This window comes from Magallana gigas, chromosome 6 (assembly GCF_963853765.1).
Source record: "Magallana gigas chromosome 6, xbMagGiga1.1, whole genome shotgun sequence".
Classification (NCBI taxonomy): Eukaryota; Metazoa; Mollusca; class Bivalvia; order Ostreida; family Ostreidae; genus Magallana; species Magallana gigas.
The window spans coordinates 885,562-901,179 of NC_088858.1; the positions used below are offsets into that span (position 1 = coordinate 885,562).

The window sequence follows — 15,618 nt, forward strand, 5'->3', positions numbered from 1 at the left end:
AACAAATATATCTAAATGCTTTAATTAGAAAGATCGATCGTAATTTGTTATAACTTTAAAAAATTGTTTATGATATTAAGTTTCTCAGCATTGAACTAAACTACGTCCACCATACCAACATACGATTTCATGAATTTCGCAAGGTTAATGAACCTCGGATTTTTCACTCCTGCATAACTTCCCAACAACAGCTGATTTTTCTGTTTATCGTGAAGGGATAAAATTACAGCTTTTGTTCCTTCTGTTACGACTGGAGCCAAATGCATAATTTATGATCTTTTTTGTCACACAAAGTATTCAAATTTAGCGCTTTCTCGATAAAGAGCCCCCAGTTCCCATGACAGCATCTTCCTTTGTATAGTGACTGAGTAACTGTGCTTTATTATGCGATGAGCATGTTATGTTGTGCAGAGACTGAATAATGACAGATTATGTTGTTTAAGGTGGTTTGTTTAAAAAAAAACAAACAAAAACAAAAAAAGAACAAATCAAACAAGCATAAAATAAGACAAATATAAGCATGAATTCTTGCAACATTTTTTTTTAGGGCTGCGAGATTTTTTGGAAGGGGGTGTTTGTTTGTTTATTGTTTGTTTGTTTGTCAGTTTTTGTTTCTGGGAAATTCTGGGTTGTTTAAGATATACCCAGATTCGCTTGGGAGGATTGTACAACTTGAATTCAGCCTTTAAGAATTTCTGGCGTTAAAAGAAAACACGTTGTGATGGTTTGTAAGTTTATTCCAAAGAAACCGCAACTCTCAATATAATAAAGTTAACAAATAAAAATAATTCCTTATACATTACATCCTGAAAAATAAAAAATAAATTAATACCGTTTCATTTTCGAATCTATAACACTCCAGTTGCGTTAACTTTTAAAGCGATAGTTTATAAATATGATAAGCATAAAACGTACTGAGTAGAAAGATATACTTTTATAACTAATGGATATAATTAATTTACAAAAATATATGAAAATGAAATGCGGTAATAACAATCAGTGTTAAAAAAAATCGAAAGTCCAAAGAAGAAATACAAAACAGGAGCATAGAAAACTAGGACCTCTTTGTCGTAATCGGGAAAACGGAAAAATCTTAAGACAATTCGGTGATTAATAATGGACTAACAATAATTATAAAAAAATAAATACAAAGATTGCTATATAAAAAGTATTAAAAACTTCCCAAAATTTGTTTTTAGCCTTTGAAGTATTGTTTGTATATATTACATGTTTTAAGGTGCCTCACTACACCTTGAAATAGTTTCTCAAATCAGCAGAGAATTACTTGATTATGATAGGAAACATGATGGATAAGAAGTATATATGTGAAATTGGCGAAAAAATGTGCATTTTAGATAAAAAATGATATTTTCAAAAATTTCATTCAGTAAACATGAACAAAAGCCCAAGGCGGATTCAAACTCATGATCTCCGGTTCACAAGTCTGATACTTTAACCACTGAGCTATTAAGATATACATCTGAATCGATTGATACAAACAGTTTAACAAAACTTTTAAATCGCCAAGAAAAAAGACATTGGACTACATAATATTACGACAAAGATACCGTAATTACACGTAATGAAAGGTGTAAGAAAATTGCCGAACAACAAATTGTTAGCACCAGGAGGGGCATGAACTCCTTGTACACAGGACCTCAGAGAGTTTATTGGCAAAATGGTGGCAGTTGTTAGAAAGGAAATTGTAGTTTCCGAAATTACGCCTGTAGCTGTGGGCACAATTCTTGATGCACTCGACATCCAAATAACTGTATCCCGCTGGAGAGCTTTCAGTTCCCCCTGAGCATCTATGACTGTCTATCCTATTCCTATGGACGAAGATACCTATTTTTCACGTAGGAAGATAAAAAAAAAATGTTCATGTTTTGATATACATGTATATCTAGCCCAGTCAATTTAACTTTGGTTTAAACATTAGTATGGCATCATTCTTTGTTCTTTTGCTACCTTCCATTGCTTGAAATGACAAATGAAATCTAATAAGTTACCTGTAACCGTCCAATAAGTAATACAAATTGGTGTACTTTTAAAAAAAATAGACTCTTATTACAACTTATCAAAAAATTACCAACTGTTCTCTCTTCTCACAGAATGGTAGTTTTCGGCATATAACCTTAACTTATTTGTAGTGTTGTACAGGTGCTTGAGGGCGGCAGGACCGCCACTCTTTCAGTTTCACTCTCAAGTATATAGACCCCGATACTTTTCTCTTCTTTTTATCAAATTATCCTTTAATAATATATTTCTAATCTAACTATATAATTTATACATCCATTACTCAAAATTACTTAAAATAAATATTTTTTTAAAAATCAGACCCTCTATAAAGCTTGGAGTAAGGATCATAATTACATTATAATACACACAAACCACATGTCCCTAATATATATATATATATATATATATATATATATATATATATATACACACACACACAAACCACATGTCCCCCATATATATATATATATATATATATATATATATATATATATATATATATATATATATATATATATATATATATATATATATATATATATATACACACACAAACCACATGTCCCTAATATATATATATATATATATATATATATATATATATATATATATATATATATATATATATATATATATATATATATATATAATTTTAAAACATGAAAGACAACACAGAGTAAAATGTATTATTATTGTTTGATAAATACTACAAGTTAAGTGAAATTTTTGAAATTATCTTGTGAATTACTAGGATAGTGAAGGCTAAAATTTTTGAGATTTATAAACGATTGGGTAATGCACCAGTCTTTCACTGCACGTATAACAATTCTTAAGGCGTAAACAGTGTTTATACTTACCACGGTTGCTAAACTCGAAATAATATCCTTGGTAATAAATAAACCGATGTTTGTATTCCAAGACCCCTCTCGATGGCGCTCTACGTTTACGCTTTCCACTGATCATACAAGCTAAGTTGGTTGTGCCGAAGTAATATGGGCTTGCCGATCCTAATGTTGTAAGGAGTATGAGAAGTAAAAAGTCAAACATAAAGATTTTTTTAAAATTTTGTTAAATATGTTTTGAAAAAAAATAACTGTTCCCCTAATTTATATCATTCTCTAAATCGCGTAAAAAGTGTTAAATAACCTGACTGTAAAGATGTCTGTTTTTGGGTTTACAGTGAAACACGCATATAATGAAGTGCCAGGGATGGGTGATTATGCTTCGTTATAAGTGAAATTCGTTATATCCGTCAAATTGACAACATGTAATAAAGTCACGGTGAATCATTTCTCTCTTAGCGTCAATTCATTATAAGCTTGTTTTCTAAAACTGTTTTATTTGTTGAATTTTTTGTTTAGATAATAAGTACTAGTAAAACAAATCAATACTTTTAAAGAATTTAATGAAATTACTTATAACATAGTACTGAGAGTTTCAATTGACCGATTTAATTGCTCGATTGGTTTTTTTTATTCATCTGAACGACGATACCTCTTCTTGGACATTGGCTGTTGTTCCCATTCCTCCCGACGAGCCACCATGCATGCAGCGCAGGCAGGATGGTAACAAAGACAACCAACAGCAACTGTATATGAAATGATAAAATCTTTGGTTGGCACATATGAGAGAATCATTTAAACATTTAAAAGCTACAAAGTAACACTAACGTTACATGTATTTTTTTTTATGTTGACATTTTCCAGTTTTGCCGTGTATGACAATACAAACAAAATTAACATTCAATTTTGCATTAAAAATATTGATTCACGTGTAAGCCAGTTGGAATCTTAATTCTGAACACTGTTCGTTTTCACTAAATTTCATCCAGTTTGTATTTACATCATTCTTACGAAACAAAAAAGCAGTTAATAGAAAAATAAAGGTATAAGACATGATTAATTGGTGTATCAAGTAATGTTGATTTTTAGTTTTCCCCTTATAGAAATAAATTGGAACCAGCTATTCCTATCATTCGAGAGGGTATTATGTAAGTGTACAGCTTTCATTTATGTGTAATTCAGACTTCTGTTATCAAATGTTTAAACAACACGCATAAAAATATGTCCAAAGATGGTAGAAAGACGCATACATACAGGAATAATCTTAACCTTTGGGATTTTTTCAAAATTATGCCAAATTTATTGCCTGAAGAAATTAACATTCAAAGTCTATGGGTTTTTTTTTCAAATTATAGGCAAAAAGTTGAAAAAGCTTCTTTAAAATGCTACAGAAATGATACATTTCATCACACATTAAAATAATGTTTTTGCCCCAATTATTGGTTACCAGATATTTTCTTAAAATGTTTCAAAAGTGATAAGTTCTTTTTTGTAACTATTAACATTCTCATAGATTTTGAAGTTGTCATTCTCATAATATTTATAAACGATGTAAAATATCAAATATGTTTTAGATAAAGATATCAAGATATAATCATTTTTTCATATAGCGATTTACTTGATCTACATAATATTTCAAATAAAGTATACTCACGATAAAAGTGTTGTGATGCATCGTGTGGATGAGAAAACCTTTATGCTGAGAAATCGACTGCAACGATACCCTTTCTGGCTTTATTGAGTTTATCGAATTTATATAAGCTTTTCTATGGGTTTTTTGTTGGTTAAATTTATTTTAATCATAAAAGTGGAAATTCCCTTTACGTGAATATTTCTACGAAAACTAGTGGAATTTATTATAATGTTTTAAGTGTTTGTACCTCTTTAACCCCATATCATAATTTATTAAAGTATCAAACTTTATATAAATCTTGCCTGAAGGTTTTTTGTTGGGTAAACTTTTTCTAATCATAAAAGTGGATAATCCCCTTAAATATTTTAAGAAAACTTAGTGTTTAGATCACTTCAACCCAGTACATAAGTTTATCAAAATTTATATTAAGGTTGTCTGAAATATTTCTACGAAAATATATGATATTTCAGGTTATGACAATTTATATAAAGCTTGCCTGGGATTGTTTGCTTGTTAAACTTTTTTTAATCACAAGAGTGAATATTCCTGTTGCTGACGGGAGTAGAATCTATTCAGGAGTGAATAAAAACATAAAGATTAAGATTTGATGACATCATTTAGTCGAAAAACATTAATATGAATAATATATTATAGATTATGAATATCTAAATTAAGAAAACAAAGATATATTAATATGATGTATTAATATTGCAGCTTTAATATTACTTAATTGAAACATTCACCAATGCATTTGCGTCAGTTTGAAAAATTGATGATGTTCGAATGCTTTGATTTGTGACCATAAATCTGGTACAAACATGGAAGCCCGTGCGGTCAGAAGATATGGGTGAAATCTGATGTCAAATTTAATTGACGAAGTAAAAACAAACGTATAACAAAATTAGTTTGGTTCAAACACTCTGAAGGAATATGTGCGGAAAGAGAAGGCGACAAAAGTCAATATGGTAATTGAAACAAGTTAAAGTATGGTCAAGTGAAATGAAAAAGAATACTTGTTATCCTTTTAACGAGGCCGAGTCTAATTTTTCAACCATAGATAATTTTCTACAAAATTTCGCAGAAACGTTTACAATGAAAGTAATTGAAGATTACCAATTTGTTTTTAATTTTTCTCAATCAAGCTTCGCTTATTAATAATTAACGAAAATTCTTTATAAAAATCCGGAAATCATCAGGATTTTTTGGATTTTACAATCTTACGCATGCGTATTAAATTCACGATAATTACGGGGAGATCTTGAGTATATGTTTCCACAATATCACATTTGCATGGATAAACTCAGAAACGGTATTACAAGTACGTGTACATTTTTTATTCAAATTTGTCATATATTCTCTTCATCAAAGTAAATACGGGAGATAACTCTAATTCAGTGCAAATAAATATTGGCACTTCTGGTGCAGTGGTTCTTAAGAAGATTTTTTAAACATTTTTCCGATGTATTTCTATGTTAAACTTTGAACCCCGCCTGGGGCCCCTGTTTTGGTCCGGGGGTCACGAATTTTGAAAATTAGAGTCTTCACTATATGTACAAGTTTTTATATACATATTGGCATCTCTGGTGCAGTGGTTCTTAAGAAGAAGATTTTAACATTGTTCCTATGTATTTCTATGTTAGACTTTGAACCCCGCCTGGGGCCCCTGTTTTGGTCCGAGGGTCATGGTTTTTGCAATTTAGAATTTTCATTATATATACAAGCTTTTATGTAAATATTGGCATTTCTGGTGCAGTGGGTCTTGATAAGAAGATTTTAAAACATTTTTCCTATGTATTTTATGTTAAACTTTGAACCCCGCCTGGGGCCCCTGCTTTGGTCTGGGGTCACAGTTTTTGCAATTTAGAATCTTCACTATATTTACAAGTTTTATTTGTAAATATTGGCATTTTTGGTGCAGTGGTTCTTGAGAAGAAGATTTTTAAACATTTTTCCTATTTTTTTTTATGTTAAACTTTGAACCCCACCTGGGGCCCCAGTTTTGGTCCGGGGATTACGATTTTTGCAATTTAAAATCTTCACTATATATACAAGCTTTTATGTAAATATTGGCATTTCTGGTGCAGTGGTTCTTGAGAAGAAGATTTTTAAAGACATGCATCCTATTTTTACTATTTCGCAATTATCTCCTTTTTAAAAAGGATTAGCCCTCTATTTTAGCAATTTATAATTCCCTTCCCATAAAGATGCCTTGTACTAAGTTTGGTTAAATTTGGCCCAGTGGTTTTAGAGAAGAAGTCAAAAACGTGAAAAGTTTACAGACGGACAGACGGACAGACAGACAGACAGACGGACAGACGGACGACGGACAAAAAGTGATCAGAATAGCTCACTTGAGCTTTCAGCTCAGGTGAGCTAAAAAGTGTTAAATTCTTCAATAATTTGAAAAAAAATTAGATGAAAAGTATTTACAGCCTCAAAATGGTTTGTTATGAATAATTTGACTGTTTATTTAAAATGCAGCTTTGTTAATTTTCTCCAAATCGTTTTGGAGCAAATTTGTAATTACTGGCTACGTTACGGGTATATGGGAAGCATTTTAACTGTGGTGAGGTTCTGTCCCAGACACAGTTAGATTATTCTAACTAAGCAGAGTAAAGTGAAATTAATAACATTATTGTAGGCTTAAAGTTTGGTTATGAAAATGTCAACAATACGGTGTGTCTTTGTATCTATTTTGTTAATGTCCGATATCATATGCAATGTCAACCCGGGCACGCACAGGTCAAAATCTAGTATGATTGATAATTTCTAAAATTCTTACAAAATACAATGAATTGCTTCCAACAAAAACCGTTCTTTACTTTTAGTGAGAATTGATCAGTCTGTAAAACGTATTTTGTGTTTATTTTTGTTTTTTAATTACAAACGTTGTAACCGTACCCCAGCCCCTTGCTGTTTGTAGGTGTGTAATTTTCTATTTTCTATTTTAATGGTATGACAATATGCAACATATGTATCGATTTTTAACTGTTTATTTTCTCTCTTTATTCTTTTTTATTCAGTTCAAAATGACCTATTTTTTTTAAACTTCCCTACTTATACTTACTGTATATGCATGCAAATTTAGTTTAACATTGGATCGATATAACAGTATCCAAAAAAAAAAACAACCAAAATAAAGCCCCGGTAAAACCAAAAAACAAAAACAAAAGAACAACAAAATTAAAAATATCATCTAAGGCAGGTATCGCAGCCTATACTTTAAAAATTGTTAGTACGCGCATCACGCCATTTTATCGTTAATCGTTAAGACTAAATATAAAAATCAAAAACCTGGTAATGTTTCTTCCCCGGTTACTTGTCTAAAACCAGTCTGACTAAAATAAGCCCCTACTACAACGAAGAGAATTAGTAGGGGCTAAAACATACGTCATTGATGATGTATTTTCCTGAATATTCAAGTGTCCTTTTAGAAACATTCTTACACAGAAGTGCAACAACACTCGTCTAAGACATACGTCATTTAAGATGTATTTTCCTGTATTCAAGTATCCTTTAAGAAAATAGATTGTTACACAGAAGTGCATGTTAGGGTGATGAATAACGGATACGTACATAGTCGCAATAATAAATATTACGCTTTGAATTATGAATTAAAATTGTTTTTTTTAGAAGGTTAAATGGTTGATTGATGGAGTGTCCACCAGATGATTTTAATAGGATAGGATAATTTTTATCATGAACTATTGATAAAATAAACCAAAATAATTTAGCTGTAAAATTGGAATATTTTCCTTTCTCTGAAGTTGTTTGTTTAGTCCATATATAGCCTTGACCACACAACCCTCTTAATCTGATTAAACGATGCTACTTGTAAAGATTTATGCTATGCGATTTAGAGTGTATATTACCATCAACTACTTGTGGTAATAAATAGAAAACACTATTTAAGCTTTAAAATATGAATATCTTTTGTCATCCATTGCTTGCAATACAGTTTGTATTCGAGTTTAAACAATAGGATTATTTTAAGCATGGTATATTAGGGATGTGAACACCACTAGCAATTGGTGCTCTGTGCTGAACGGCTATTCCTCTACATTATAATCGTTCATCCATTTACATTAAAATATTTCATATTCAATTCACATCACCACCATGACAAATAAATATGTCTCTTTTTCTGATCATTTAAGTTGATATTCCCCTTGACAATTTCTACGAAAACTCTTAGGATGTTCAAGTGCTTAGATCTCTTAAACCCAATACAAAAGTTGTTCATAATTTATATTAAGCCTGTCTGTAATAAATCTAAGAAAAATTGCGGAATATTTGATATTAAAGTTATCAAAAATTATATAAAGCTTGTCTGTGATTTTTTGCTTGTTAAATGTTTTGAATTGCAAGAGTGAATATTCCTGTTACAGACGGGAGTTGATTCTATTCAGAAGTTAAATAAAAACATAAAGATTAAGCTTTGATTATATAACATGATAAAATTTAGTCAAAAAACATTAATATAAAGTAGTTATAATTATGTCTAAAGATAACACCTTTTATGTGACATGTGTTTTTCTTCTTGTTTTTATCACATATGATATTTGTTTACATTTGATTACATTTGTTAGCCTGAACTTAGGTCTATCATTTGGGCATATGATGATTAGGTAATTAACTCGGGTTATATCTGGGTCAAAATTCTATATTTAATACGATCGGGGTTAGATAATATTTAAACCAATCAGCGTGGCTCCTCAATACCATGTGACCATTCTTGATCTATTTACTAGAGGAGTACGCCACGCTTTATTTTTAGAAGATATTTTGGGAAAACCCTCCATCCACCCCTTTCTTCCGCCATAATTATAATTTTCACGTTATTTCTATCGTCAGGGATTGGTATACTTTGTATCTTGTTATTGTGTGTATCCTGTTATGCGTGTATTTTGTTATTTTCCACCCTTTTTTTATGTTTGGCATATATCATTGCCTTGATTTTTTATATGTTTTACTATTGGGGGTCAGAATATTGCATAATGTACTGCCAAAGTCTTTACACAGTAGTCAGTTGTTTTCTTGTCTATGCTGACCCCTTTGATGGTGTATATATTTCTATAGCTGTTTTGTTTTCTCTATACATCAAAAAACTAAAAGCAGTTGTCTTGGCTTTAAATAACATAGGAACATAAATAAAATGTTGTAGGACTATGTGTGTAAAGAAAAACTCAATATGGCAATTGAAACAAGTTAAAGTAAGGTCAAATGAAATTAAAAAAAGATACTCTTTCTCCTATTAATAAGGCCAGTCTAATTCTTCAACCATAGATAATTTTATAAAATTTATACAACTGAATTAAATATGAATTAAACAACCATACTGATTTGGTTCAAGTATTTTATCAAAGTTAATTTTTTTGCGTTCAATATCCGAGCGAGTTACATCAGTCTGTTTATTTCAGTTTTAGGCATAGTTTACATTACCGGAAAACGTTACTGTCTTGAAAGCGGTTTTACCATATCATCTGATTAATGTTTTACAATCACAATTTTTCACATGTTATGGTTAATTTTGTTTTAAATCACAATGATAAAGAAAGTTATATTTTAGTACTAACAGCAAGAGAAAAATAAAAAGTTCCAGTCAGGGCAACTCGAATTATACTCGTCCTTCTGACATATATCTGATTGTCTCATGTTTATAAAAAAAAAATCATAATTATAAAATTTGTCAGATTTTTTAAATACATGTAGCTAAGATAAGAACTAAAGGCAAATTTTTGTCTTAAGATAGATCTATTTAATTGGACATGTTTGTAAAACGAGCCTCTGAAGCTTGCACCATTCTATCATTAATCACTAAAACTAAATTTGAAAATAAAAAACCCTGTTAATGTTTCTTCCCAGTTTCTTGTAAAAAAAAAAACACACACGTCATTTATGATGTATTTTCCAGAATATTCAAGTGTCCTTTTTGAAAAAAAAATGTTAAACAGAAGTTAAACAGAAGTGGATGGTAGGGTGACGTTCGTTCTATCATAGTAAAGGTTGTTGCTGTGAACATTTTGAAAATTATAGAATGAGTCACTGTATAAAAATGATTCAGTATCATGGCTTTATTACGTCACTTGGATGTCATAAATGTTGTTGATTACAGCGTAGAAATATGTTCCTTGCGTGCAGAAATGACAATGTTGCATTCTTTTGTGATGAGGGTAATTATCTCATATAAGTGAAGTATTTCCTGGTCATTTACGTATTCAATTCTTGAATAACATAAAATATTCTTAGTACATTACTAGGTACAGCTGCCCCGTTTCTTATATAATCATATCGCTTGACCACTCTTGAGCGAGCCGTCCGTCTAAGTAGAACATATTGACAACATCTTCTATATTCCGTATTTACATTTAATTTTCAAGTTCAGTGATAAAAGTGAGACGAAAATAATTAGTATGGTATTGTCACATTTGATTCAAACTCAATGTTCTGCTCAGAATAGCACTAATGGGGCAAAAGTACATTTAGCTTTCGTAACTTTGTTTATTATAATTATAACTTCTCAGAATCAATTAAAAGAAAAGGAACAATGAGCTATGCACCAACCGTAATCATTCTTGAATATACATGATAAATATATGAAGCTAGTATCAAATCTAAATAAACGACACTTTCTCAAATTTTGGGGCTGCATGAAATATGACAATAACAAACTGTCAACCATCTCCAAAATCCATAAAACGAAATACAAATTCAATGCAGAGCAACACGGATCTCTAAAAAGATAGATAGAGGTAGGATCAGGTGCCTAGGAGGAGTAAGCATCCTCTGCTGACCGAATTTTCTTAAATCCCTAATCCGTGGGAGGGGGAGGGGTTGGGGTGGGGGGGTGGGGCTGGCTGGCTGGCGTAGTATAACTTCAATTGCACTCATAATTTCCTTCTTTTCATGCCAATTTTTTTATACATACTCTCAAAAAAGTGGGGGTGGGGCAACTCCATGTTAACTCAATTTTTTATATGTAAATTTAAGAAAATTAGTTGCTGCGAGAAAATTGGGGTGGGGGCAGCCCCCCTGCCCCCCCCCCCCCCCCCCCCTGCTACGTGCCTGCAAAGCAAGAGTCAATATGATTAATTGATTATCTGCATCCAGTATTTCAACAAGCGGATTTTTTTTCCTGAGTCATATTATCAAATTCTAATCCTAAATTAAAAGGTCCTATTTTTGGAATCGGGGCAGATCTCATCTAGTGGTGTGAAATTAGGTCCCTTTCCAACATGGAAGTCAGAGAGAGAGAGAGAGAGAGAGAGAGAGAGAGAGAGAGAGAGAGAGAGAGAGAGAGAGAGAGAGAGAGAGAGAGAGACACTAATACAAGCCTGATCTTCTTTGACACTATCTGTTTCAGTAAGGACGTCTATTTTTTACTCCAAGGGGATCCATATTTTTCTTCAATTAGCAAGGATGTTACTTTTTAGGAAGTTAACAAATAGATTAATATTTCTGCTTAAAAACACTTTGTAACATATCACAGATTATATACCTTGCTTCTTATATTTCTTACTCAACGCAATTTTTGTAAGTACGCTGTTAGTTCAACTTTAATTTTTCATAAAAGAGAAATCCTAACTTGGACATACCAAAATTTATCGATGGAAAAGGATTTATCTATTAAGTGTTTACTCGTTTCCAAATCCTGCATTATTATGCATCATTATATACATGTAAAAATATTGGACGTTGTAAATAAAGGAATATGGAATCAATGTTTGAGAATTTTGAGGTGATCAAATACGGTCGGGAATAAACACTTTTTTTGACAAAATTGCATGCATATTATGAGAAAAAAAACAGAGAGAGAGAGAGAGAGAGAGAGAGAGAGAGATTATTACCACATTGTCAGACTTTTATTACTTTTTTTAACTGGTCGATTGAAAAGAACACTCATAATTCGAAGAAAATGTATAATAATATTGTAATATTTATTGTGTGGAAGATGAATTTAATTTTCTATTGGTGTGTCATTCGTATGATCTTTTTCATAAAACATATATAAACAGAAAAGTTCCAAATTATGAATAACCTTGTAAAGTATACAGATAATAGTTTAAAATTTATTACAAAATGAATTGCTGGCATAATCTAAGTACATTGTCTATTCTCCTGTTCCACTTGCATATCTGTACACTAGCGCCGGAAGCAAATTGAAAGTGTGTGTGTGTGTGGGGGGGGGGGGGGGGCTAGACTAATCCTCAGCAATATTAATATTTTAAAAAAACCCACCTTATTCCCAAAATCATGAAAATCCTAATCCGTGGGGGGGGGGGGGGGGGGGGGGCAATTATATTTCCTGCGATGTCTCGTTTATCTGAACGCGATGTCGCGCTAACGCAAATGGCCCTATCCGGACACCATAATATTTAGCTTTTAATAACCGCAAAATTATTCCATAAATTGTTTTCTGTTATGCATGTAATTCTGTGTCTCTATCTCATATCTGACATCGTATCAAGCCAAATGCCTAAAAATATCTTTTTACTTATGTAATATATTGTTCATTATGCCACAAGATGATTATATATTGAGCAAATAAAGAATGACTCTTGTGTAGTCATTGAATTTGAACCTGATACTAAACATGAACCTGTAGATATGTTAAAAGAGTGTTTCATATTTGAAACATTTGCACAAACTCTTTATAAGCTTTACTTTTTCAAAACAAAGTAATGGTAATGGTAATGCATTACTTTATTCATGTAATGGTAATGTTATGCATTACTTCAAGAAAATCAAGTAATGGTAATGGTAATTGAATGCCCAAATACATGAAGTAAAGGTAATGTAATGCATTACTTTACAATGTAATTCGCCCCAAGCCTGATGCGGGCAGATTTAAAATTAATCCATTATTTATTATACAACAAAATTTATTACTTTCAAATGCATATGGTAGCTAATTATGAATTAAGTTAATCTAGTTCTTGTGCGCAGGTGGATTGAGTTGGTGAACACTTACTTTCCTTTCCATTGGTCGTTGTACCCTTTGGCTAGTATTATCGAATCAGATCATTTCTATTATTATAAAACCCGATAACTTTGGATTTTGTTTCACTGTGGGTCGGGCGATTTTGTAAACCAACACCTCACACAAGGTATTTATTGTATTAATTTGAATAACTTATAACTTTTCTTATTGTCTACAGAAAGTAAACAAGGATTATAATGTTAAAGGTTTATTTAAACTGTAATGAATTACTGTGTATAAATTGTATATATTTACATGTGTTTATATTTATTTACAGAATCACCTTTTTGTACATATTAAACATCCTGAACAAAGAACCTTGCCTTTATTATTTACTCGGTCAGAAATATATATATATATATATATATATATATATATATATATATATATATATATATATATATATATATATATATATATATATATATATATATATATATATATATATATATACATCCATTATTTAAAACTTTTTCCAATTCCATTATTATATTTGACTGCCAGTAGAATAAAACATTGATTAGTTTATAAGGGCAACACTTGTAAATAAGCTGTGCATTGATGGTGTTAATTACCGAGGGCTGGAGAAGCTAGATACTAGTATTCGGGGCACAAAGGCTGGAGATGAGGGTGCTACATGTATTGAGGGGTAGGATGATGTGGAGAATGTTATAAACCCAACATCACTGTGAAAGACTAAAATTCATTTGTTGGAACATTAATGGTGAGTTCTGGACAAAAATTAATGTAAACAATGTTAGAGAACTCTGTAACTTAAGGAAATTCTTGCACCATGCCTTCAAACTACATGATGATTGTTATACTATTCAACAATTGTTGTAATTAAATTGATGTGTCGAATTGTAAATTCTCCAATGCTATTATTACTGTTCTAGATATTCATTGTTGCTATTACCAGTTTGTCAGTAAATCCATGCAATGTGCTGCACATATTCTGTTAAAAACATTTCATATGCAATAAGATGTATGTCTTACGCAATAAGAAAGTTGAAAGTTAAAAAAAATAATTTATAAGCATTCAATAATTTGGTCGGAAAATTTTTTTTAAAAGAAGCACTGGCCGAAAGAAATGCAATGCAATATTTCACTAATCAGTTCAGTGGACCATAAAATTAATTAATCAAGAAACACAAAGCAATGGCAGGAATCGATTATCTCACATTTGGCTCGATAAATGGTCTTTAAAAAGTGTCACATTTGCTCCTCTAGAGCACACGTGAAAGTAAACCAAGAGTTTTACTCTATATTGTAAACTACAGAATAAAAAAATAAAACGTATTGAAATTTTTAAAAGTGTTTTATTACATTAATCTGTTTACAATTATTATTTCTTATATCAATTTAAGTCTGTACATACAAAAAGATAAATCATAAAAATTGACAAAAAATTGATGGCTGATCTCTTTGTAAGGATAGTTTTTAATCACATTTTCTGTTGGTTATCTTATAAAATCAATTACATATTTTTTTCGTATATGTGTATACCTGGGTATACATGTTTTGTTTTTTAAATTCTGTTAAAAAATTTATTTGTATTGTTATTTGATCATACAATACAACAAGATAGGGTCATATACATAAAGATGCTGCATGTCATTGCTATGATAATTGACTTTAAAATTAACAAGTTTAAGGTGGTATGGGAAATTTCCATGTTGTTACGTATTGTTTTTCCAAGAAACAATAAAACCAAGTGTACAGGGATTTACGATTTCTACCTCTCCAAATATTTTTAAAAATTTAAACCGTATTTTTTAAAGTATTTCATTTATAATGTACTTTGATCTAATAGTATCGACAGATGTCCCATACCACCCTAATGTTCATTGCAATTCAAACCGTCCATCATGATTCTTGCAGGCCGGAATCTTGACTTGTTTTTTATTTTAATTATCAAAATCTCATAGGAATATTTTAATAAATATCAATTCAATTAAAATGTAAAGAAATCGACAGATCTTAGTTCACTTTCTTTCCTGCAAATTGGCATAGCAATAGTAATCAAAGTTTACACTCTAACAAGTACTACTTTTTGCGAAGCAGTGGCGTCGGAGTTTCTGTAATTTTAAATCTTGGAATTTAATCAACATTTTCTTTAAAAATATCAATTATTCAATATTTTT

General features: G+C 30.8%; 1 long non-coding RNA gene across 1 annotated transcript; it reads right to left on the reverse strand.

Moving 5' to 3' along the window:
* Window positions 1-716: 716 nt before the first annotated feature.
* On the reverse strand, window positions 717-4,659 carry LOC105347939 (uncharacterized). The gene is made up of 4 exons (XR_010715018.1): window positions 4,516-4,659; window positions 3,514-3,607; window positions 2,877-3,026; window positions 717-1,845 (listed from the first exon to the last, which is right to left on the reverse strand). It is a non-coding gene; the product is annotated as an uncharacterized lncRNA (long non-coding RNA).
* Window positions 4,660-15,618: the final 10,959 nt, after the last annotated feature.